Here is a 24,374-nt window from a genome sequence, read left to right on the forward strand (position 1 = left end):
TACCGATAGGTCTTCGAGCAAACCAAAAGACGCGAAACTCGGACCAAATAGATCTTCGAGTGAAATTTGTTTAGGGTTTAACTTTTTTATAACTTTTCACAAAGGACTTATCTCCTTATCGCTAATTTTAATTCTTTTTAACTGTACAATGTACATACGGTTCTTTATTAACTAAAATTTAATTTAAGTAAAAAAATAAAAATACCAAAACTATATGCCCAGATTAAAATTAACTTTTTTATTTTCTGGAACTATACTTTAAGGGATTACACTTCTTTGACTCTATTTAACATCTTTTCTAAAGACTTAAAGGGGGTAAAATACAGTAAAAGCCTCTTTTTCGTTCAAGCTGAACGTTTCTGTTTTAACAATTATATAGTTGAATTATATTTTTATTATTAGGCTGAACCTTCCTCTAGTGCTTAAAATAATTTTGATAATTATAATATTAATAGTTAACGAGATATAAGGTCCTAACTAAAGGGTAGTTTGGGCCTTGCCAACTTGTTTAGCTCCGGGCATCCGAATTAAAACGTAATAACTTAATTACTTTTAAATTTAAATTTGTCAAAATTATTTTAGGCTGTTTTACACTGAAATATTAATTTTTTAAGTAAAAATACAAAATTAAAAGTGTTCAGCTTGAAATAGCGTGAAAGTAGACAATGGTCACTGTAGTCTTCCCCCTTAAACAAACACGCAAGTTTAGATACTTTCTCTGTGCCTTGTGGATTATTATTAACCAATAAACATCTATAGAACAGCAGTAACGCTTTAAAATGTGTTGTAGATGTTTTTCGGTTTTCAATATTAGAAAGGTCTTGGCCAGAAACGAAGTTTTAGTTTCGATTATGTAGAAATATTTTGGCCAAGAAGACGTTTTAGCTTCGTAGTGTTATGGTAAGTAAATGTACAAGTTATTGGGAATAGTTTACAGTAAATCATAACAAAGTTAAAAAAAACTACTTGGTTTAAACCAGCCAGTCCTGGTAAAATCATGTATTTATAAAAGGTTTGCCACACGTCAAGGAAAAGTCAGGGAATCTAAAAATTGACATAAAAAGTCAGGCATATATCAGGGAATTTTAAGAATTCGTATCAATTCCGGAAAAAGCCAGGGAATTATATTATATTATTATATTTTATTATTATTCCTTTTTATCTTGGCACTTATTGAAGGTAATTTTACTCTTGATCTATAATAAATTCTATGATTATCATTTATTTCCTTGAAAGTTTGCTAATTTTTTCTACATTGCAATAACCTTTTTACTGAAATATACGTACATTTAAATTTATAAACTTCTGATAAAAGTGAATTTTTAAATAAACATTTTGGCCTTAAATAGTCAGGGAAAATTTCTTAAAATGGTCAGGGAAAACAGAGAATAGTCAGGGAATTTGAATCTCAACATTTTGAGGATTAAAAGAGCGAGGTAAGTGAGCGAGCTTCTATTCGAGACAAGGCTTAATGTTGACTGGGAGCCGTGTCTAGCTTAGCGCGTCGCGTGCCAAATCCCCGCTCTTTACCATAATCAACCGGTGTATCATACCAAGAATGCATTTATTCCGATTTCGCGAGAATGACTATAAGGAGATAATTTTTAGAGTATGGTAATCTTCCATACTTACCGATATTGTTACTTTTGGCACTTAAAATTATTGCAGATAATTTTGGGAGGCCAAAAGATGTATAGCCCAGTTGTGGAGTTCTATGTAAGGCTGCTTTCACAATCGGGGTCATCCTCGACCGGCGCCGTCTGTATACACGCGAGATACTTAAAAGAAATAGGGAGATATATTTTTATTTTGACTGCAGATGGCGCTATACGAAAATTACCCTGTCATCTATTAGTCAGGGCTCGTACATGAACTGAAAAAAGTGGAAAATTTAGGGAATTTGAAAATTATTACAAAAAGTCAGGGAATTTGAAAATGACTGCAAGAAAATCAGGCAAATAATGTTTTGAAAAATGTATTAAAAATAAATATTTAATATTTTGCAAGATTTTACTTCAAACATTTCATTTATGCTACAAAAATGGTCAGGGAAAATTTGTGAGTCAGGAAAATTAATTCAGGAAATTTTGTACGAACCCTGTTACTGTATTTTCAAATATTATCCGGAGCAAAGGTACCTGAACAAACAATTGGTATTGTTTTCAGATTCTTCATTTATTGGAATGTTTTGTGTAAATATTATTTCGGAAGAAATTGTACTTTACCCGATTTGTAGGTGTATCGTCGTTTGTTGATCGCTCTAATGGGATAACGCTGACATCATTGTACAGTTGATACGCGGTAGTTAAATTGGTCCCCGTGTTTACATTACGTCCTTAGAAGGCTTTGTTAATAAACCATCGTCACCAATTTGGGTTTAAATAACACAGACCACTGAGTTTGCCTCGATGTTGCCGCAGTTTCAAATTCAGACTGTCCATATTGAAAACTGTAAGGTTGGCTGTAATGCTAATTGGAAAAGTACTGATTGTGTGTCCATTAATTATTTAATTTACGTTTAAAATATATTATTTTTCAACATATTTCAAGATTTAATGGTTTTATTCTGAGCATTAAATATCAGAAATATAGGTCGATTCTGAAAGTTAGCGGGTGGAATTTTGGTTCGCTCTATCTTGTGAAATTTTCCTTCCCTTACGTCAAAACGTCGTCTGTTGTGTCCAATAAATATCCCGATACTGGTCCAATAAATATCCCGATACTGGTCCAATAAATATCCCGATACTGGTCCAATAAATATCCCGATACTGGTCCAATAAATATCCCGATACTGGTCCAATAAATATCCCGATATTGGTCCAATAAATATCCCGATATTGGTCCAATAAATATCCCGATACTGGTCCAATAAATATCCCGATACTGGTCCAATAAATATCCCGATACTGGTCCAATAAATAGCCCGATACTGGTCCAATAAATATCCCGATACTGGTCCAATAAATATCCCGATACTGGTCCAATAAATATCCCGATACTGGCCCAATAAATATCCCGATACTGGCCCAATAAATATCCCGATACTGGCCGAAGAAACATCACGATACTGGCCGAAGAAACATCACGATACTGGCCGAATAAACATCACGATACTGGCCGAATAAATATCACGATACTGGCCGAATAAATATCACGATACTGGCCGAACAAACATCACGATACTGGCCGAACAAACATCACGGTACTGGCCGAACAAACATCACGATACTGGCCGAACAAACATCACGATACTGGCCGAACAAACATCACGATACTGGCCGAAGAAACATCACGATACTGGCCGAAGAAACATCACGATACTGGCCGAATAAATATCACGATACTGGCCAAAGAATCATCACGATACTGGGCTAAAAATATCATGATACTAGCCACTTTCCCAAGCTTAAGGGAAGACGATGGAACAGACGACATAATGACGTGGGGGAAGTGAATCTTCACAAGATAGAAAGAAGAAAATGTAAATGATATAACTTTTTCAGTTTGTAATGTAATATCAATCGATTAAAAACTATAATGTAAACAAGATGTCATGGACATTTGAATACACACTCAAATACTGTACGTGTTAAGAATATCGAGAAAGTGATTAACCGAGAAAATTCCCAACATCTGGGCCCCCGAGTGCTCAAAATGATGTAGCGACAGCGAGGGATCGATATTCTCGATCGGTTGATGTATCATTTTCCTTTCTAACCTTAACGGATCGAAGCAGAGCCAATGCCCAATTTCTGGGCCCTCGAGTTCTGAAATTGATATGGCGACAGTGAAGGTTCCATATTTATTATTAGTTAATGGTATACCGTTTAAGTTTCATGTTGCTCCATTTAAAGTCGGAGAATAAATATTTCGGGATAGATGGCGTCACGTGTCTTAATATTCAATTGATACTAAATTCAAATATCAAAATAGAGCGTCCGCGGGCTGTCGGGGGTCCCGCGTATGGGCTAAAAACCTCAAGTAAAATTGCAATTGGATTATGTAATTCTATACTTAGATAAAAGGGGTTGAGGCCTAACCAAAAATATAATTTTCAAGAAAATCGAACCTAATTTAAAATATGTATTTAGTTTCCGATGCAAAAATTTCCAAAATAGCTAAAATGGGTAAATGGCCAATTTGCAGGCTTGAGATTACCGAATTTAATATTGGGATATCGAGTACGTGCAGTTCCATATCGATTGGTGTACAATATACCATATTCACCATACCGGTCGAAGAGCTACGCGCTATTGGACGACGACGACGGCGGCGGTGGCGGCTACACCATACGTGATTTTAATGAAAGTTCCGTGTTTTTCGAATGATTTGTTAACAGTAACAAGCAGTTTAAACGAAATGTTGCTTTTCTTTTGCCTATTTTTGTGTCGTTATTTTTATTTGGTGGTTTTTATAAAGTTAAATATTTTATGGACGACCTTATTTAAAAAAAATCGATTTATTTGATTTAAATCGTATTTGTGTTTTTTATTTTAATTAAGTAATTAATATAATTACTATTTTAATTTAGTTTGCCCTGAATTGGCATTGCTAGAGAACCTACTTTTGTACATTTTCATAAATACATTGAAGAATAATTGGCGATTTAAATCAATGATTTTGAAATAAAGTCGCTTCATTTAAATCCAAATATTTAATTGATTAGTAATTTACTCGAAGTGGTAATGCAAGGTAAAGTTAACTTTAATTAAATTTAATTACTTTAGTATGCTGTGAATTGTCATTTTAAATTTTTATGGATAAAATTAAAAATGATACATGTAGATGATTTAAATCAATGATTTTAAAATAAAATTATTTAAACCAAGTGTTTAATTGATTAATATTTTCCCTGGGTAAAATTAATTTTGATTATATTTAATTTAGTTGACTCTGAATTATTTTACGTACATTTTCCTACAATGAAGAATAATATACGAATTAAATCAATTATTTTAAAATAAAATCATTTGATTTAAATCACGGAATCAAATTGATTAAATTCAGACCAGGCTGTTTTCCCGAAAGGCTGCGCGTGGCTCATAGTGGCTTATCGTGGCTTATACAAAGTGTCTTGTTTACTGGGCCCCGATATTCAATCTACCCTCAAAATTAACTGGCGACACCGTCGAGAGAAATGTGAAACATTCCACGCCTATCCCGAAATCCAAAGCGTGGAACTCGTTGGGAAGCTCGCCTCCAGGCGCCTCTCATCCTGCGCTTTCTCTTCTCCTCAGGGCAGCAGCGTGTCTCTCCGAAAGTAGAATTACGGGGGGTACTTCTCCGAGCGCTTAGAAATCGATATCCAATCGACGTTCTTAAACCGGAAACTGAGAAGAGGAAGTAGGCGAAAACAGACGAGGAAGTGGCCCGTATGTATATATATTGGGCGCCATCTAGTGGGAGACTTCGGAATCCGGGGAAAACTGTTGTGGAGACGGATGTCAATTAACAACGCCACCTTTCCACTTTGGAAGAGCTTCCTTCCCTCTCCGCTAGGGGGCATATATAAAAAGGAACTTTAGAAGAGGAAGGATGGGGGGGGGGGCACCGTCAGAGTGCGACACTGTCGCCTCCTAGAGACGGCAGAAAAAAGTTCTCTGTCTCGCGAAAAAAGCGTCGCGGATGCTGACTGGAGGGATTCGGAGGGGCCCGGGCTATAGTTTGATATCGTTGATTTCGTACAGGGTGATGCGTCACTCCTTCAAAATCTGACGCTATTGTTTGTTGGGATTACTGATAAACTGTAATTTGCACCTTCTTGAATATTAACTATTTTTGTTAGGTGCTCTTTTCTAAATATCCCCAATTTCAGCTTTTGAAATAAAACATATTTACATGATGTTATATCTCGTGATGTTTCTTTGGACCAGTATCGAGATTTCTTGGGACGAGCCTTGAGATATTTCTTTGGACCAATCTCGAAATTTTTTCTTGGTCCAGTCTTTTTGGTTTAGTCTCAATATATTTTTTTGACCAGTCTCGATATATTTTTTGACCAGTCTCGATATATTTTTTGACCAGTCGATATATTTTTTGACCAGTTTCGAGATATTTCTTTGTACCAGTTTCGAGATATTTCTTTGTACCAGTTTCGAGATATTTCTTTGACCAATCTCGAGATATTTCTTTGTACCAGTCTGTAGACATTTTTGTACCAGTTTCGAGATATTTCTTTGACCAATCTCGAGATATTTCTTTGACCAATCTCGAGATATTTCTTTGTATCAGTTTCGAGATATTTCTTTGTATCAGTTTCGAGATATTTCTTTGTACCAGTCTCTAGATATTTCTTTGTACCAGTCTCTAGATATTTCTTTGTACCAGTCTCTAGATATTTCTTTGTACCAGTCTCTAGATATTTCTTTGTACCAGTCTCTAGATATTTCTTTGACCAATCTCGAGATATTTCTTTGACCAATCTCGAGATATTTCTTTAAACCAGTCTCTAGATATTTCTTTAAACCAGTCTCTAGATATTTCTTTAAACCAGTCTCTAGATATTTCTTTGACCAATCTCGAGATATTTCTTTGTACCAGTCTCTAGACATTTTTGTACCAATCTAGACATTCTTTGGACCAGTTTCGAGATAATTCTTGGACCAGTTTCGAGACGTTTCCTTGTACCAGTGTCAACCTATTTCTTTACCCTGTTTCGTCATTGCAAGACGTTTTCTACGCACGAAAACCAATCGCTCGAAGGCATTGGTTCCTCGGACGATGCATCTCCCTGTCATTTCTCGGGGGTGCGGCAGCCTGTAGATCGCAGTGTTATAGTAAGCGTCGAAGGAGAGAGAGAGAGAGAGAGAGAGAGAGAGAGAGAGAGGGACTGGAGTGCTCCCGGGGGCTTCTCTGTCAACCGCATTAGTCCATGCTGAATAATTCATGCGCGAGTGCAGCGCCATCGTGTAGCGGGGGGAGAAACGGCCGAGCTTCAATTTCCGTGACAGCGCCGAGGCCTAGGCCGCCACTGCCCTCTATTAAGGCCAATGGCTTTCCTTATTTAATGCCACTCTCGAACGGTAGGTGGCGTACTCGGTTGCCCCCTCGCGCATGCTTCCCCGCTAGCGACACTGTTCTGTTTATTTTAGGATTATCTGCCGATTATTTTACGCGTTGCCGAGCTTTTAAAAGGGGGATGGAAAACCAGCTTCGCTTCTCGCCCCCCCCCCCTAAATCTCTCGATATCTCGCGAATGGACGTTGGTCACTTGATAGCTCCGCTCGAGACGAGGAAGGCGAGATGGTCCTTCGTTCGCTTTATTAAGTGACCCGGGCGGATTCCATTTGATACGGTATCTCCGTAATTAGTGTAGGAGGTTAATTCGCTACTTATAAAACTCGTTTTTAGAATCGTTTTATGTTGAAGCTAGGATTTGGGAATATATTGTCGATAAGGCCTAACTCGACTCGGTAAATACTGACCCCCGAATACGGGACTGTAACGTTATCCTATCGAGGCTTCATTATAGTTTAAAGCGCCTTATTTATTATAATTGAAGAACCTTATGGCGATTTAAACATTGCTACACTCTCATCACTAACAAGGAGACATCCCGAAGTGTAACCCACCGATTTTGTTCAAACTCGGGGGATTGGTAGACCTTCATGTAACTTGAAAAATCCTAAAGGAAATTTATTCAATGGGCAACCGTTTTGCCATGGCAACGAAAAATGTTTTTGACAACAACAAATGGATATTTTTCCCATTGAAAATAACATGGGATTCTGACCGATTCCTAGCCCCCGCCCTGTAAAAAATTTGAACAAATTTCAAAATTTCGAAAATGCCAAAAAAAGAAAAAAGAAATAAAAATTAACAATAAAAACATCAAAATTTATCAACTTTTGATCAATTTGAGGTCAAAATCCCATGTTATTTTCAATGGGAAAATTTAATATTTTGTATTGTAAAAACATTTTTCGTTGCCATGGCAAAGCGGTTGCCCATTGAATAAATTCCCTTTAGGTTTTTTCATCATACATGAACGTCTACCAATCCCCCGAGTTTGAACAAAATCGGTGGGTTACACTTCGGGATGTCTCCTTGTAAGTGGAATTTCCTATTGGATTCTAACTTTTCGCGGTAACTGCCGCCACCTATGATACGGAATATTCACTTTCAAATGTTAGTATTTCCGGCTCGTGACGTACTTGTTCTAGGCTATCTCAATCTCTTTTCATTTTTTATCTTTCGAAAATGTTTTTTCCCCGCCCACCCCCGCGTAAAACAAACAAATAATGATTAGAAATGGTAAAATGTAATATTTTTATGTCAATACTTTTTGCTTGACCTATTTTTTAGTGCAGCCGACAAATAAATCGTGCCGTATCGCTATTTGTATTCTTTTTTTTTTGGCAAATATCGATAAAACAAATAAATTATTAGAAAGGGTAATTTTATATTTTTCCGTCAATCCTTTTAAAAATAGTAATTTTTTATTCTACCTATTATTTGGCCTATAATGGAACAGGACTCGGGAACGTCAAATAAATTGTAAACCATGAGAACGTTTGGTTTTAAGCCTTTGTTGGACCGGATTGCTTTTTCGATATGGTTATGGTCGCTATTCAAACTGTTATTTCAAGAGCAACTGTTACGATAATTTTGTATGACATATCTGTACATAGTTACCTTAAGACTTTGTAGAATCTACAATATTACTATTGGTACAAGCGAATATGTAGCTAATATATCGATCCAAGTTTACACACTTGGTGCGACAAACATATTACACTTTGATCTTAGCTTATTATTAATATTTAATTTATTTATATAAACTAAGTCTTTTAGAGGTGTCTATTTACAAATAAATAATTTATATAAAAGTTAAGAATTCCAGCAAAACCTATTCGCGACCGAAAACTATCGCTACGCCCCCTTTGGTTCGCCATTGAAACCTAGATAGGTAGCGGATGAAGCAGACGCTATTAGTTTTTCCTCATCGGAATTCGGAAATTTGACTTAATAAAATAATTATACTGGCATTTTAATATAATTTGTGCATCGTTTGCTTATATTTTGATATTTAAGACTTTTTAATTTTTCCGTAGCAGACGCTAGATCGCAGGCGCAACCTCGGAGTAGATAGCGCCGCTACGCCACCTAGACTCGTTTCGGTTGCGAATTGAAATGGCGTATTTCTATATTTTAACCCTACAAAACTCTTTTAAATTGGTAATTTAGTCCTATAATTATCCTACAATTTAGTCCTATAATTATCCTATAATTTAGTCCTATAATTTAGTCCTATATAATTATCCTTTAATTTAGTCCTATAATTATCCTATAATTTAGTCCTATAATTATCCTATAATTTAGTCCTATATAATTATCCTTTAATTTAGTCCTATAATTATCCTATAATTTAGTCCTATAATTATCCTATAATTTAGTCCTACAATTTAGTCCTATAATTATCCTATAATTTAGTCCTATAATTATCCTATAATTTAGTCCTACAATTTAGTCCTATAATTATCCTATAATTTAGTCCTATATAATTATCCTTTAATTTAGTCCTATAATTATCCTATAATTTAGTCCTATAATTATCCTATAATTTAGTCCTATAATTATCCCATAATTTAGTCCTATAATTATCCTATAATTATCCCATAATTTAGTCCTATAATTATCCTATAATTTAGTCCCATAATTTAGTCCTATATAATTATCCTTTAATTTAGTCCTATAATTATCCTATAATTTAGTCCTATAATTATCCTATAATTTAGTCCTATATAATTATCCTTTAATTTAGTCCTATAATTATCCTATAATTTAGTCCCATAATTATCCTATAATTTAGTCCCATAATTATCCTATAATTTAGTCCCATAATTATCCTATAATTTAGTCCTATAATTATCCTATAATTTAGTCCTATAATTATCCTATAATTATCCTATAATTTAGTCCCAGATAATTATCCTTTAATTTAGTCCTAGATAATTATCCTATAATTTAGTCCCATAATTATCCTATAATTTAGTCCTATAATTATCCTATAATAGAGTCCTATAATTATCCTATAATAGAGTCCTATAATTATCCTATAATTTAGTCCTATAATTATCCTATAATTTAGTCCTATAATTATCCTATAATTTAGTCCTATAATTATCCTATAATTTAGTCCTATAATTATCCTATAATTTAGAGAGCTGCATGGGAATGTTTTTTTTTTTTTTTCATTTCCCGCGGGAATGGAAAATTGTCGAATGGATGGAAATAGACGTGAAATCAATTTTTCAGTTCGGAAATGAAGCAAACGTTGTAAAAATTATATTAAAATGAAATTATCTATATTTATTAAGTCAAATTTACGAATAACGATGAGGAAAACTAATAGCGTCTGCTTCATCCGCTTCATCAATGGCGAAATAAAGGGGGCGTAGCGATAGTTTCAGTCGCGAATAGGCCATTATAGATTCTTAATATTACTAAATTTGGACGTCACTATTTTGAAGAATTCTGACATACATCTAATTTTAAATCCCTAAATTTATACCTTAAATCGTTTAAGGCCGACTACATAAATCTTCGGTTTACTCTGTCTTTCACTGGAAGTAGGCTTACTGCAATACACGTGTGCCATGCAGTCAGCCTACTTCCAGTAAAAGACAGAGTAAACCGAAGATTCATGTAGTCGGCCTTTAAGTAATTTCCAAGTTTCATTTTTATATTTATTTGGTCTAATCATGTGGTTTAGAGAGGGAAACTATATAGATATACACTTGGAATGCCCAAGGAAGATTTTTACGGCCGCGATGAAGCTCGTAGCAACGGGCGTGTCTTAAAGCGGGAAAACTCACGAGAAAAACTTTCGAGCCTCGCTACCCTCATTCGACGAAAACTCGTCATTAAGCCTAGTCATGGTTAATATATTATTAGCTTACCCGATTATTTCTTTTATAACCGTACAAATACCTGAAATTAGGTATCACTACACTTCTTTCGCGAAGAACATTATAATTACTTTAAAATATTAAGTAAGATAACAAATTGAAGTTTTTAAATCCATTGTTTTATAAGCCTTTTTTTGCGCGGGAAGATCGCTTATTTGTTACCATGACGACGCATTCCTTTCACGTCAAACCTCGAGCCAATGAATTAGAAATGTTGTGTTACGTCTTACACTTGACGTAGTTAAGCCCCGCCCTTTTCTCGACGCGTTTTCGTATCACCGTCCCAATGGAACCTTAGACATCCCAAGTGTATACCTCTATAGTTTCCTGTTTATAGTTATTATATTTTATAATTTTGTACCCAAAATAATAAAATGTAGCTGCTATATTTTATTATTTTGTGGAGATTTTCTTACTTATAACGTACTTCTGGTAATATTATGGTCGTATGGTAATATATGCCTCTAAAACCAATCCCCACAAATGTTGTAAATTTCAAATATTTGTAGTAACACGAACAAACTGGTAAGAATTACGTAATAAGTTTTCTCTAGATGCCACTCTGAAACAAATACAAAATATTTCGGGTCTAAAGTGGCCCGTATAAAAACTCCCTTTGTAGTTTTAAGTTTCAAAGAAAATTTGGATCCATACGCGCAGACAATGGGGGTAAAATGCTCTCAAAATGAAAGTTAGTAAGAAAAAAAACGGTATTTTCTTACTGCGAAGGTTTTTAGAGATTACAAAAATCGGTGCTCTTAAAAAAAAATCCTGGGCAACGCCCTTAGAATAATCAAAGGCCCCTCTCAAATCGTACTTTCCTCCGCAGCGATGGGCACCTCTCAACTCATTTGAGAGTTTTTTGTAACTTTGAGCGAAATTGAGCGGTAAAATATATTTCCAGCTCTCTAAATTGTGCGACAAACACGAGCGCTTATTCCGGCTCTCAAAAATTATCGGAAATTCATGAGCACCTACTCCGTCTTTCCAAAATGAGCGGAACTTCATGAGCGCCTATTCCGGCTCTCAAAATTGAGCGGAACTTCATGAAGGCCTATTCCGGCTGTCAAAATTTTGAGAGCGTGAGCGGTGTTTGAGCTGAGCGGTTCGCTATCGGAAGTGCCTATCACTGCTTTTATACGAGTAACAAAAAAGGTGGATTTTTCCCGATCCTAACGTCTTGCTCTAGATTCATTGATAGTTATACGGTAGGACCCCCAGTTTGTCCGTTTGTCGCCACTCCGTACGCCGAAGAAGCCCGACGGTCCTTCGGAATTCCCTAGCCTCGTTGCTTACCATCGTATAAGTCCTATATAGATTGTCGTAAAAAGTTTTATACCTTTTTTTGATAGTCTGCTTTTTGGGCTATTGGACGTTAAATATTTTGCTCCCTACTTTCTTTCGATTTTTCTCGTGGTATATATTTCTTCGTAGCGTTTTTAGGGTTTATTTTTCTTATAAGTGTGTTAGAGTAATTGATTATTTTTATACGCGGTATGGGTTTTATTAGAATATTTATTCGGGCTAATCAGTTGATTCTTTTTTGTGGAAATATGATTTAGCTTTCACACGGAGTTATTATATTTTATAATTTTTCCTATATTTTTCTATATTTTCGTAAATATTTTGTTCTTTATTCGTTGCGGTTGCGGTAGACAAGTCGCGTGGAATTTTCCCTTTTTATCGATTTTGTAATTGGTTTTTCCTTTTAAATTTTATCGCGTTTTGTCTCACATTTTTATATTATTCGTAGTCGCGCCGTTTTAATTATTTTAAAATAGTTTGGTGACGTCATTGGTAAAGAAAGCGATAATTAACCAAATTTAATTTTTGGGAATCGAATCGAATATTAAATCTTGTTTTTTTTAATCCCGGCGAATACGAAATCGAATATTCGAAACGTCGAATAGTTTGGTCAAATATTTTTGAATGGGAAAAACGGGACCAGTTAATTGATCAAATACCAAATAGTATTTCGAATATTAAATATTGGTTTTTCTAGTCACGTCGAATACGAAATCGAATATTCGAAACGTCGAATAGGTTGGTCGAATATTTTTTAATGGGAAAAACGGGACCAGTTAATTGATCAAATACCAAATATAGTATTTCGAATACCAATTAATTTGACGTGTTTGGTTTTACAGTTTTACTTAACTTTGCCCTTCGAATGTTCGAACATTTTCCACGTTTGTTCGATTCGAATATTCGATCGAATTATTTGGTGTAACCAAACATATCACACACCCTTTTAAAATCCATTTAAATAAAATGTTTATTCGCTTCAAAGGTATTAATTATACACTTTTCTTAATATTCTAAAATATATTTTCTACAATTTTTTTCTTTAAAAAGTGACCACCTTGTGGTCCGCCATCTTGTGCAAATTTATCTTAAATATCACCTATAGAGATAGCTTTCACGTGACGTCATGCCTCTTTTCTTTGTAACATGGCCGCCGTATTATTCACCTAATGAATTCACGGTTAGCCTCGATCTTCTGTTTAGAAATGTTTCTTAGTTTATCTCGCCGACTCGCAGTGGCGCTATAGACGTTATCTATTTTCCGCTCGCAGTTTCCCTTTTTTTTCAAATTGATAAATAGGTGGCGCTATCAGAGGGGTTCTCATCCCCTCCATTTAATTCTAGATTTCCCGGAGAACGAATAAAAATCTTGAGAGCGCAGCCACAGCCTACGAGATCGAATCAAAGGCCAGGAACGAGTGGACCAGCGGAGAACGGTAAGTTTTCTTTATATTCTATCGCGACGTCAGCGATTTATTTTACGGTTAGCCCTAATAGAGAGAGCCGCGAATGTCGGTAGACGCCAGCGCCCTCCCGCGCCCGCCTGCCGAATGAATATAGCTTCGACGCCCATTCATTTTCATATAGAATATAGATAGGTATTCCTTTGAAACTCCCCAACGCCGCTGACGTCACTCGACGGCTACTCGTAAAGCCCGCGATTTGGTAAAGTTTACGAACGTTACCTTTCATTCGATTATCGGCTAAGCCTCGGCCCCTAAATCTAGTCTTTGCAAAGGCTTATGAAGCGAGAAAATAGTCCGACTCAATGCGAAACTATCGCGTGTCGTAAATATTTGCTTTTTCCCCCTTCTGGCCGCGCTCGTACCCAGAATGCGATTTATCTGCCCCTTTTCTCCTTTCGGTGGCGCCCTCTCGCGACAATGTCCGTCATTTGTCATTTTGGGAAGACCGCAAAGACTTCACCATTTGGTCGCTCCATTGGTTTTTTGTTACCCAATTTTCGAAAACGCCTAGCGCCACCTAACGACTAGGAAGAGAATCTATTTAAAAACGCTTTTTTTTCGCTTTTTTAGCGCTATTACGATTTTTATTCTTTTGAATCAAAAACTTGTAGTGTGATAGATAGTGGGCGGCCGGATTGGACAAATCTTGATTTTCTTTTAGTTCACCCACTTTCTTTAAAATACTAGCAAATTAATAATAATTATACTGATAATAATAATCAGCTAGGCTAATACCCAAGGCACCACCATAGGCCTAAGTCGTCAGGTAGCCGGGTTACAATGCGTAGGAAGGTGGTGGCAAGCCCTTCATGCCACGTGAGCCAACAGATCTCTAAACTCACTATTACCGTAACTCTCAAGAAATGTTTATGGAAAGGGAAACTGAAAAAATTGGAGGAAAACCACTTTGACCAGTGGTTAGAGAACTTGCAAACTCAACGCAGAAACCGATATTATATTATATTAATATTAGTATATTTTTTTTATAAAAAAAGGCTTAAATTTACATACATTTATCTATTTTAAAGTACTTTGCAATTTTACATCTTTACATCAAAAATAGGTTTATATTGAATTTTGGTACGACAAATGTTCACAAGAGGGCTACAATGGGATGATCCGTATTTTTTTATTTTGTCTGCTATTTTCTTTCTGTTTAAAAGTGTTCTGTATTAAATTTAGAAATTAGGCTTAACTTGTCAAGATTATTTATGTCTGCTTTACGCTAGGTGAATTGGGCCTAAGGTGCTGCCTTGGTTATTGTCGTAGCGGATTATTATTATTATAATTATTGTAATAGCAACGTTTGATAGTAAGCAGACAACTGGTCAAAAGTTTCAAAGTTCCCGCGTTAGGAATACTTCAATTTCATTGGTTGAATTTTCAATAGTTGTATATCTCAAACAAATTGTACACCCAAAAATTGGTCACCTACCCGAATAAAATGCCTGTTGGTCCCTTAAAGAGTGTACCAATATTTTATCTTCACACTTGATATTTCATTACCAATTAGTCGGACAAATTTGGTTGGCAAACTTATTGCCGTTTTGAAGTTGTATAGTCTGAACGTCCCTTAAGACAGGGTTCGTACACGACCTGAAAAACCTGGAAAAGTCAAGGAATTTGAAAATGGTCCCAAAAAGTAAGGAATTTTAAAATGACCCCAAAAAAAATCAGGCAAATAAATTTTTGAAATAAAATATTTCTCAAGATTTTTTACCTAAAACCATTCATTTATTCTACAAAAATGGTCAGGGAAAACCTGGAAATGTCAGGGAATTTAATTCTGGACATTTTGTACGAACCCTGTAAGAGGCCAATAATATGCATTTGGATTTCAAGGATGTTTTGGCTCGCCCAACTTGTTCTTATGACTAGAAAGCCTTCCAGTTGATGCCCCTGCCACAGGCTCTTTCCCTGAGAGATTTTTTCGTAGATTCCTATAACGCGTTCCCGCCTTTTTTATAGGAAATTGAATTACCTTTTTTCCTCCGTGACTAAGAAAGTCTTTTCAAATTGCTAATAGTTGGCGTTTCAGCCCGAAAACGTCACATTTCATTTGCGTCAGTTCACTTTTAGCATCTTTGATATTAGTTCTTTATTATACATGGGAGTGTCTGTTATTTTTGTTTTTGCTGAACGTGTTATTTCGATATTTTAACTAGCGCTTTTTACGTATAATCCCTCTGGTTGAATGTATTAGTTTCGCAAACAGTGTAGTCGATGCCGCCGCCGCCGCTGCCGCCGTGGAATTTTACATACCTCATCAAGTGTTACGCCTAGAAGGGTAAATGATCGGTCAATCGATAGGAAATAGCGCTTTAGTCCCATTCGACCGAAATTCCATTCGACCGAAGGCGGTTTTTGAGGTGTCCCATTCGACCGAACGCTGCAATATAAATTGGCTTTTGCTATGTTTTCAATTTAGTTACTGAAGTCGTTTGCAATGGAGCGGATAGCTAATATGCATTTATTTGAAAATAAAATGGAATGAGCATGAATTATATTTTTATCTTCACCTAGTCAAGAAAAGTAACTGAACCAAAACTGAAATAGTAAACTTAACCAACTCTAACCTAACCTAACCTAACCTAACCTAACCTAACCTAACCTAAACATGGATCTTCGATAGTACATACCTTGTAAATAAAATACCAAATCACCCCGCCAAATTGGGCTACATTTTAAAATTCTTTCGGTCGAATGGGATTTCGGTCGAATGAGATTTCGGTCGAATGAGATTTCGGTCGAATGAGATTTCGGTCGAATGAGATTTCGGTCGAATGGGATTTCGGTCGAATGGGATTTCGGTCGAATGGGATTTCAGTCGAATGGGAATAAACGGAAATAGCATACCCTCTGTAGCTAATTTACGATCGGGGGTACAGAAGTTGGTCATCTGTCCATTTTTGTTTTTCTTTTGTCGATTTTCGGCTTGAAATTAACGCATTTCCGAAATTAAGTCGAATTTCAATGAAAGTGTTATTTTCGGTTAGACCATAGTCTCTTTTTTCTTTATTTTTTTCCAATTAGTTGTGGTATTTCGAAATTTCACGTGACCTTACAATCCACTTATCAGTGTTCCGCCGTGGACAAAAGTGAATTTTTTAACCTATCTGACCAAAGTGGCCAATAAATTTTTTTACCACAAAAAATTATGAAATAATTTAAAAAAAAAAATTTAACACAGGTATTTAAGATTTGGGCTACTTAAGGCAAATATATATGCATAGGAATGGTCAGATTCTGATTAACTAGTCTGTTAATATTATTCGAATAAATAATTCTAACATTGTAAGTTCAGTGTAAACTAAGAAATTTTTACAATAAACTTCTTAAAATATAATTCCAATTACTTTTTCAAGCTTTGTAATGCAATTTTTATTTATTAGCCACTATTTGCCAATTTTCCACTATTTTCCACTGGCCTGGACTTTTCTCCAAAAAGGTGGCACTACGTTGATATTTGAAATAAGTAAAAATAGAGCGTTCTATAAAATCGGCCCAAAACTTTTCATACTGACTATAGAGCTAGTTCAGCAGGACTAACAACGTTTGTTATTCTTTGGTTTAAGAGAATTCGGCTTATGTCCTGTCTTTATATTAATATTTTAGAGATGTACCTTTTAGGAGTTGTAAGAGGGACCCTAAGTAAGTGTTGAAGTATGTTTGGGGTTAAGGATATTTTCATGATCTAAGTTTCTTTTTAAACCCAATGATTAATTTGGGACTAGTATTTTGCTTATTTGCCATCATACATTTATTACAACAATCATTTAAAATAAGAAAAACGGCGCGGAAAGCCGGAAATTAGTGAAGCATAGGCTAGCAACTACGCTACTCCTAAATATCGACTGCTATCAATTTCTTACGGGCTTGCCAGATTAATATTTTTATCTCACACGAAAAAGCGGCCAATCCTTCACCTCCTCCGAACTCAAATGGGGAAAGCACACCACACCGATTTTATTGATCTTGAAATGCACAAATTTTCTTAACCAGCTTTTCTTCGAAGGTCCAAAGTTAAAAATACGAACTCTGTAAAAATAGGTAATTTTTAATTCTTAATCACTTTAGTTCTGGTTATTATTATATAATTGATCTTAGTTCGTTAATGTTAAAAGATCTTTTGTTAATGGACAGGGTGATTTGGATAGCTTTATAATGAATATTTCTTTGTGGTAAAGTTACTCTTAGGTTGTTAATGCTTAGTGCGCTTATTATATTAAGGTACAGGATGATTGCAATATATTGTTAGTTAGTAACTGAAGCACTAATTACGATAAAAATGACTCTTAGCTCTTTATAGTGCGCTTATTAAGTTAATAATTTCATGGTAAATAAGGGTTATATTAATAATCAGTTAGGCTAATAGTCTTATAAGTCGATAATTCAAAATAACGGTCAAAAACGCTGCCGAACAGTTTAGTAGAATATTTTCGGCGGCGTAATCGTCGGCCATTTTCGGTATGGAGATACAGGCCGGAAGGCAGGCAAGGCTGCCAGATTTCGATAGAGCGAAAACGGCCAACTCTCTCAAATGTTTTCGTTTTCAAAACGAAAATTTTGCGGCGTAGCTATCGACTAAGACTATATCGAAGGCACCACATGATGAAGTTCCTGATATTTTATAATTTTAATTATTGACTGATTGAGATAATTGTGCAAAATGTACTTAACGAGGAATTTTTTGTGGAAATTTGTTATTCTCATTGTTTTATTTCGTAAGAAATTAAAATAAAATACATTTTATTTTTAGTCTAATGATAACCGTTTTTATTTCTATTGACTCACGCTTAATTTCAAAATCTGTATATCTAGGCGTATCCGCTTGAAAAAACCATGGATTTAAGTCGCCTATGGCAAATTAAATTACCAATAGTAATTCAATTTAATTGAGGTTAATTTAAATTTTAGAATACTCTCCTTAGATAACCAGTTTAATTTCTGTTGATTCTATCACAGTTTAATTTTATGTTCACTATCCGGAACTAAGTCCAGTACCTTCGTGTTTAATTCTACTTTTAAAACCGAATTTTTATGATAATTTATAAATTATTTTCAAATAAACCATGGACAGTAAATTAAGAGGACAGGTTTTCGATACCCTTCCACAGTGCATTTTATTTCTCCCCGCGTATCAATAGCTCGAGAGACTCCGAGGGAGTCTTACAAGGTCGTTTGTACCACGTGATCTTAAAATTTCAAAATTGCAATCTAATGCGGTTGATATTGTTAAGTAATTTTTTGCCCTTCATATTTGAGTAATTTTTAATTTTAGTTTTTTAATTCAATAAAAACTATCAACTGATATTTAGTATATCATATTTAATCTATAAAAACGTGAAAAAATACCTTTTGGCGTAAAAATGTACCTCGTGTTTATCTTTTTTTCCTTTTTCGAACAGTATCGTCCACTCTTAGCGATACTTGTTTTTTTTTTCAAATAACCTTGGACGACTCCCTTACAAGGAGACATCCCGAAGTGTAACCCACCGATTTTGTTCAAACTCGGGGGATTGGTAGACCTTCATGTAACTTGAAAAATGCTAAAGGGAATTTATTCAATGGGCAACCGTTTTGCCATGGCAACGAAAAATGTTTTTGACAACAACAAATGGAAATTTTCCCATTGAAAATAACATGGGATTCTGACCGATTCCTAGTACCCCTGTGAAAAATTTTAACAAATTTAAAAATTTGGAAAATTCCAAAAATAGAAAAAATAGATAAAAATGGGCGAAAAAACATCAAAATTGATCAACTTTTGATCAATTTGATGTCAAAATCCCATGTTATTTTCAATGGGAAAATGTAATATTTTGTGTTGTCAATCCCCCGAGTTTGAACCAAATCGGTGGGTCACACTTCGGGATGTCTCCTTGTTAGTGTGATTGGTTAACGGGGGCTAAAAACCAGGCTTTTTACCGATCCTCTAAAATCTATCCATGAATAAACTTAAATCTAGGTTTAACTGTCAGTCTTAACAATAGACATGACTCCTGGTCTTAATTATATTTATTATTGGTAAAAAAAAGAGTGAATGAAATTGGCCAAAGGGAAAAGGTTAATGATGGTGGAGGTCTCTCGGGTGGGCTGTTTGTTTTGATCTAATTGATTGTACGCGGAGAGAGGAGTGACCCCTAGTTAGCCCGGGGCCTGCCCTAATAATAGACCTCTTTGGCGAACCCGCCGTCGAATCTTTCTTTACTGATAAAGAGTATTTTTCCGCCGCGATTCATGTGGGATTTAGGCCAGTCGTTCGCCGCAATTCGTTATCTCTTAGCCTAGACGTTTTTGAAAAGCCCGTTCTCAAAGCATTCTTCAGGGACGATCAAGGATTTCCAATAATGGGTGGTTTGTTGTTTTGCCAGGGAATTTTAATATGGGTCTAAAAATCAGGGAAAAGTGAGGGAATTTTAAAAATTAGTCTTTAAATCATTGGAAAGTCAAGGAATTTTAAAAATGAGTCTAAAATCAGAGAAAAGTCAGGGAATTTATAAATTTGTCTAAAAATCAAAGGAAAGTCAGGGAATTAAAAAAATTAGGGGCTGTTCACAAATTACGTAACGCAGAAAAACCACATTTTGGACTCTTCCACTCTCCCCCTCGTAACAAAGAGTAACAAATGGAAAGACCCCTCTTCTTAAATTACGTAACAAATATCGAACCCCCCCCCCCTTAAATTATTATAGTACGTAACAACTAATATGCTGGTAATAAAGTACTATAAGATCAGGTACTAAATTTTGTTGTTTGTAATTTACATTTGAAATTACAACTGTATTTTTATGTAAACCAATGAAAATGTTTTTAATAATTGCGACTGTTTCTGAAAGTGATGAAAATTTTATTCTACCAGGGTTGCCACACGTCAGGGAAAACAGGGAAATCAGGGAAAAGTCAGGGAATTTAAGAATGGACCTAATAAGTCAGGGAAATGTCAGGGATTTTTTAGAATTTGTAAAAAGTCAGGGAAAAGTCAGGGAATTAAATTTTATCTTGGCACTTTTTTAAGGTTATTTTTTAGACCAGATCTATGACAAATTCTATGATTATCATTTATTTCCTTGAAAATTTGGCTAATTTTTTCAACATTGCAATAACCTTTTTACTGAATTATAAGTTCATTAAAATTTATTAACTTCTGATAAAAGTCAAATATAAAATAAAAATTTGGCCTTAAAAAGTCAGGGAAAATCTCTTAAAATGGTCAGGGAAAACAGGGAATAGTCATGGAATTTGAATCTCAAAATTTTGTGGCAACCCTGTCTACGATATTAAAAATAAGATGTGTTACGTAACATTTTAGTGAACCCTCCCCCCCCCACGTAACAATTCGTAACGCTTGCCAAAACCCCCCTCCCCCCTACCACGTTACGTAATTTGTGAACAGCCCCTTATTTTAAACATCGGGGAATTTTAAAAATTAGTCTAAAATCAAAGGAAAGTCAGGGAAATTATAAATTTGTCTAAAAATCAAAGGAAAGTCAGGGAATTAAAAAACATTTTAAACATCGGGGAATTTTAAAAATTAGTCTAAAATCAGAGAAAAGTCAGGGAAATTATAAATTTGTCTAAAAATCGAAGGAAAGTCAGGGAATTAAATAAATTATTCTAAAAATCGGGGAATTTTAAAAATAAGTCTAAAATCAGAGAAAAGTCAGGGAATTTCTAAATTAGTCTAAAAATCAAAGGAAAGTCAGGGAATTAAAAAATATTTTAAACATCGGGGAATTTTAAAAATTAGTCTAAAAATCAGGGGGAAGTCAAGGAATTTTAAAAATTATTCTAAAAATCAGGGAAAAGTCAGGAAATTTTAAAAATTATTCTAAATACAAAATATTTGCATAAAATAAGTCAGGGAAAATCTCCGGAGATGGTCAGGGAAAACATGAAAAAGTCAGGGAATTTGATTGTGAAAAACTGTGTTTGGCTCTTCTAAACCAATCGAAAGTCGTAGTTTCAATCTTAAAGGTTTATTTGGAAGAGCCAACTTTCGATTCGTCTAAAAAATACATCTACTTTTAAAATATATATACACACTTTTGCCTCGCAGCAAAAGGAGCTGGTTTTGATCCCAGCTTGTAGCACTGAGTGAAAACTCGGAACAACTCCTTCCGCGTTGAGTTTGCAAGTTCTCTCCCCACTGGTTTAAGGGGTTTGCCCCCGAGTTCTTCGGTTTCCCCTTCCCATAAAAACTTGTAGGGGTTAACGGTAATAGTTAGTGTAGGGAGCTGTTGGCTCGCGTGGCATGAAGGGCCGGCCACCACCCTCCTACGCATTGTAACCCGGCCACCTGAATTAATGGCATTGAAAATCGCTAGATGACTTAGGTCTATGGTGTGTGTCTTTGGTATTAGAGTAGCCGATTATTAATATTATTAGTGTAATATTATAATTTAGTGTTGTTCAAATCAAAATGAGGTGTACGAAAAGTCTTCGATTTAAATATTCTTAACTTTGTCAAGTTAAAGTAAAGTAGTGTTATATAAATTATATTTATTTTTTGTTGGCAAACGGTTTCTTTTGACCTTTTGACCTAATTTCGCTTAAGATGAAATCATCTTAATTGAATTTAAGGCAGGTAGTAAACCCGTTTTAATTTTTCTTAGATCTTAGTTACTTAAAAGTTACAAAGTTAGTTTTAGTTTCATTTGCAACGCCTTATTACCAATTTATTCACTTAAAGGGGAACGGCCAAGCTTTTCCAAATATGGCCTTATTTCCGTATCAAAAGATTAACAAGACGTTCAATATACTAACACGTACCTTTTTTTGTCTGGAAAAAATAGCTTTTGGCCCAAAAAGTTGAAACGAAAAATAACACCAGGTGTTTGGGTTTAAATTTTCGCCGCCATCTTAGGGGCTGCCGCCAGCGCCCCTAACCCCGAAATTTCTTCATTTTATTAAAAATTAACCACTCAATATTTTTTGACGCGGTTTTCGCCATAAAATTTAGTTTTTAATGGGCTATAGGGCTATCTAACTGGTTAAAGCTTGACCGTTCCCCTTTAAGGAAAGGGGTTTAAAATGTATAAAAGGTGAGGAAAATCGATGAAAATTATATCTCCTTCTTGATCTAACCTTGATAAATAGGCTATTCGTATAGTCGACTTCAATTTGGACTTGAACTAATGGGAAATATTTTGGCTTTGGGATTGGATGTGGGGGGGGGGGGGAGGGTACAACGAGAAGGGGATGTTGCAGCATCCCAGGGAAGCACCATTGCAGGGAAACTGGGAGTCAGTGCGTGGATGGTGGGGCGGCGGTTTCGAGGGAATTTGCAAAGGAGAAACAAATTTCTCACTTTTCCGGCTGAATCGTTTCCGACGGAATGCGCCGCCAGGGGAACCGCGCGCCACTCCTTTTCCTGGTTCATCCGCCAGGGGTTACTCTCCAAAAGGAACTCTGGCTTTTGGCTGGCCGCGCTTCCCTTATCACGGCCCCTCCCGCTCTCAGTCGTTACTTCTCTGTAAAACACAAAAGCCCAGTGCACTACTTATATTATAGCGAATCTAGGGACTCTGCTGCTTTATTTTAAAAATAAGCAGTCGTATAAAATGGCTGAGCAGTCGACTAAATTCGCTTTCAACGTTTTCCGACATTCGCTTTCCTAAATGACAAATACAAAGTTACATTTTAGATCGGATCAGGGGGGATTTGTATCCCAGAGTTATTGCTAACTTTGTTACCTACCTCCTGGTTAGACATTTTAGATTTGGCTATTTTCTGAACCACGTTTTTAACTAGTGTTTTTAAAGGGAATTTATTCAATGGGCAACCGTTTTGCCATGGCAACGAAAAATGTTTAGATTTTCCACCCTAGCTACCTAGTGGTGAAATGTTTTCGAAAGTAAAGTCGGACTAATGACGAGATGATTTGAGTAGATAGACTGCACTATAAAATTATTAAAAATTCTAATTGGTTTTGGAGATTTTCATTTATTTTCTGATAAATTTGATTTTAATTTAATTTAATAAGATTTAATTTTAATTTATTTGATTTTAAATTCAACGTGTTCCACTATTTTGAACCCCTAATTTTCGAAATTTTCAGACGGATTGGCTCGTAATAAAAATTGAATCGTGAATAAGTTCCAATTACAGGGTAGAAATCAGGTCAGGAAAAAGATAGGGAATTTGAAAGTAGGCCAACCAAGTTAGGGAAATGTCTGGAAATTTTAAGAATTTGAGAAAAGTCAGGTATATTTAGAGATTTAAATAATACCGTAAAAAGTCAGGTATAAGTCAGCGATTTTATCAGACAATAAACTTTGCATCACGGATTATATTCCCAATACAGGGTGTCTTCGTGTGTATTATTTTCATGTACTGTGGACGGTGTTCGCACGATTAAAGGTACAAAGACACATGATACGTCAATCGATTGGAAATACCATGTGGGGCATTTGCTCATTTTCGTCATTTTAGGCGATTTTCGAATTTAAATTTACATAATTTTTTTAAATTAAAACCGACGACTTGGTTGAATATTTTATTTTTAGTTAGTACTGATTATTTCTGAACTGAAAGTTTTCGGTTGCATTAAAAAAAATATTTTTAGTGAGATTTCTGGCCAATTCGCGGGACCCCAATTCATATTTGAATTTCCAATTGATACAGGTACCATCTAACTCTTTCGGGTTTCGCGGGTTTCGCTACCTGATTTCCAAAACCAGGTAACTCGAAA

The 24,374-nt window shown here is 35.3% G+C and overlaps 1 protein-coding gene across 4 annotated transcripts in view; it reads left to right on the forward strand.

The window, feature by feature from the left end:
• The window catches only part of LOC149945515 (protein YIPF6), a 268,416-nt gene that overhangs the window by 104,342 nt on the left and 139,700 nt on the right, over positions 1–24,374 (forward strand). For all 4 annotated transcript variants that reach the window (XM_090174509.1, XM_090174510.1, XM_090174511.1 and 1 more), the window contains exon 2: positions 13,560–13,651. The gene's annotated coding sequence lies outside the window, so the exon portion shown is untranslated. The remainder of the gene's footprint in view (positions 1–13,559; positions 13,652–24,374) is intronic.

The sequence above is a fragment of the Leiobunum rupestre genome, chromosome 5 (genome assembly GCF_980474605.1).
Source record: "Leiobunum rupestre chromosome 5, qqLeiRupe1.1.hap1, whole genome shotgun sequence".
In the NCBI taxonomy this organism is placed as follows: domain Eukaryota; kingdom Metazoa; phylum Arthropoda; class Arachnida; order Opiliones; family Sclerosomatidae; genus Leiobunum; species Leiobunum rupestre.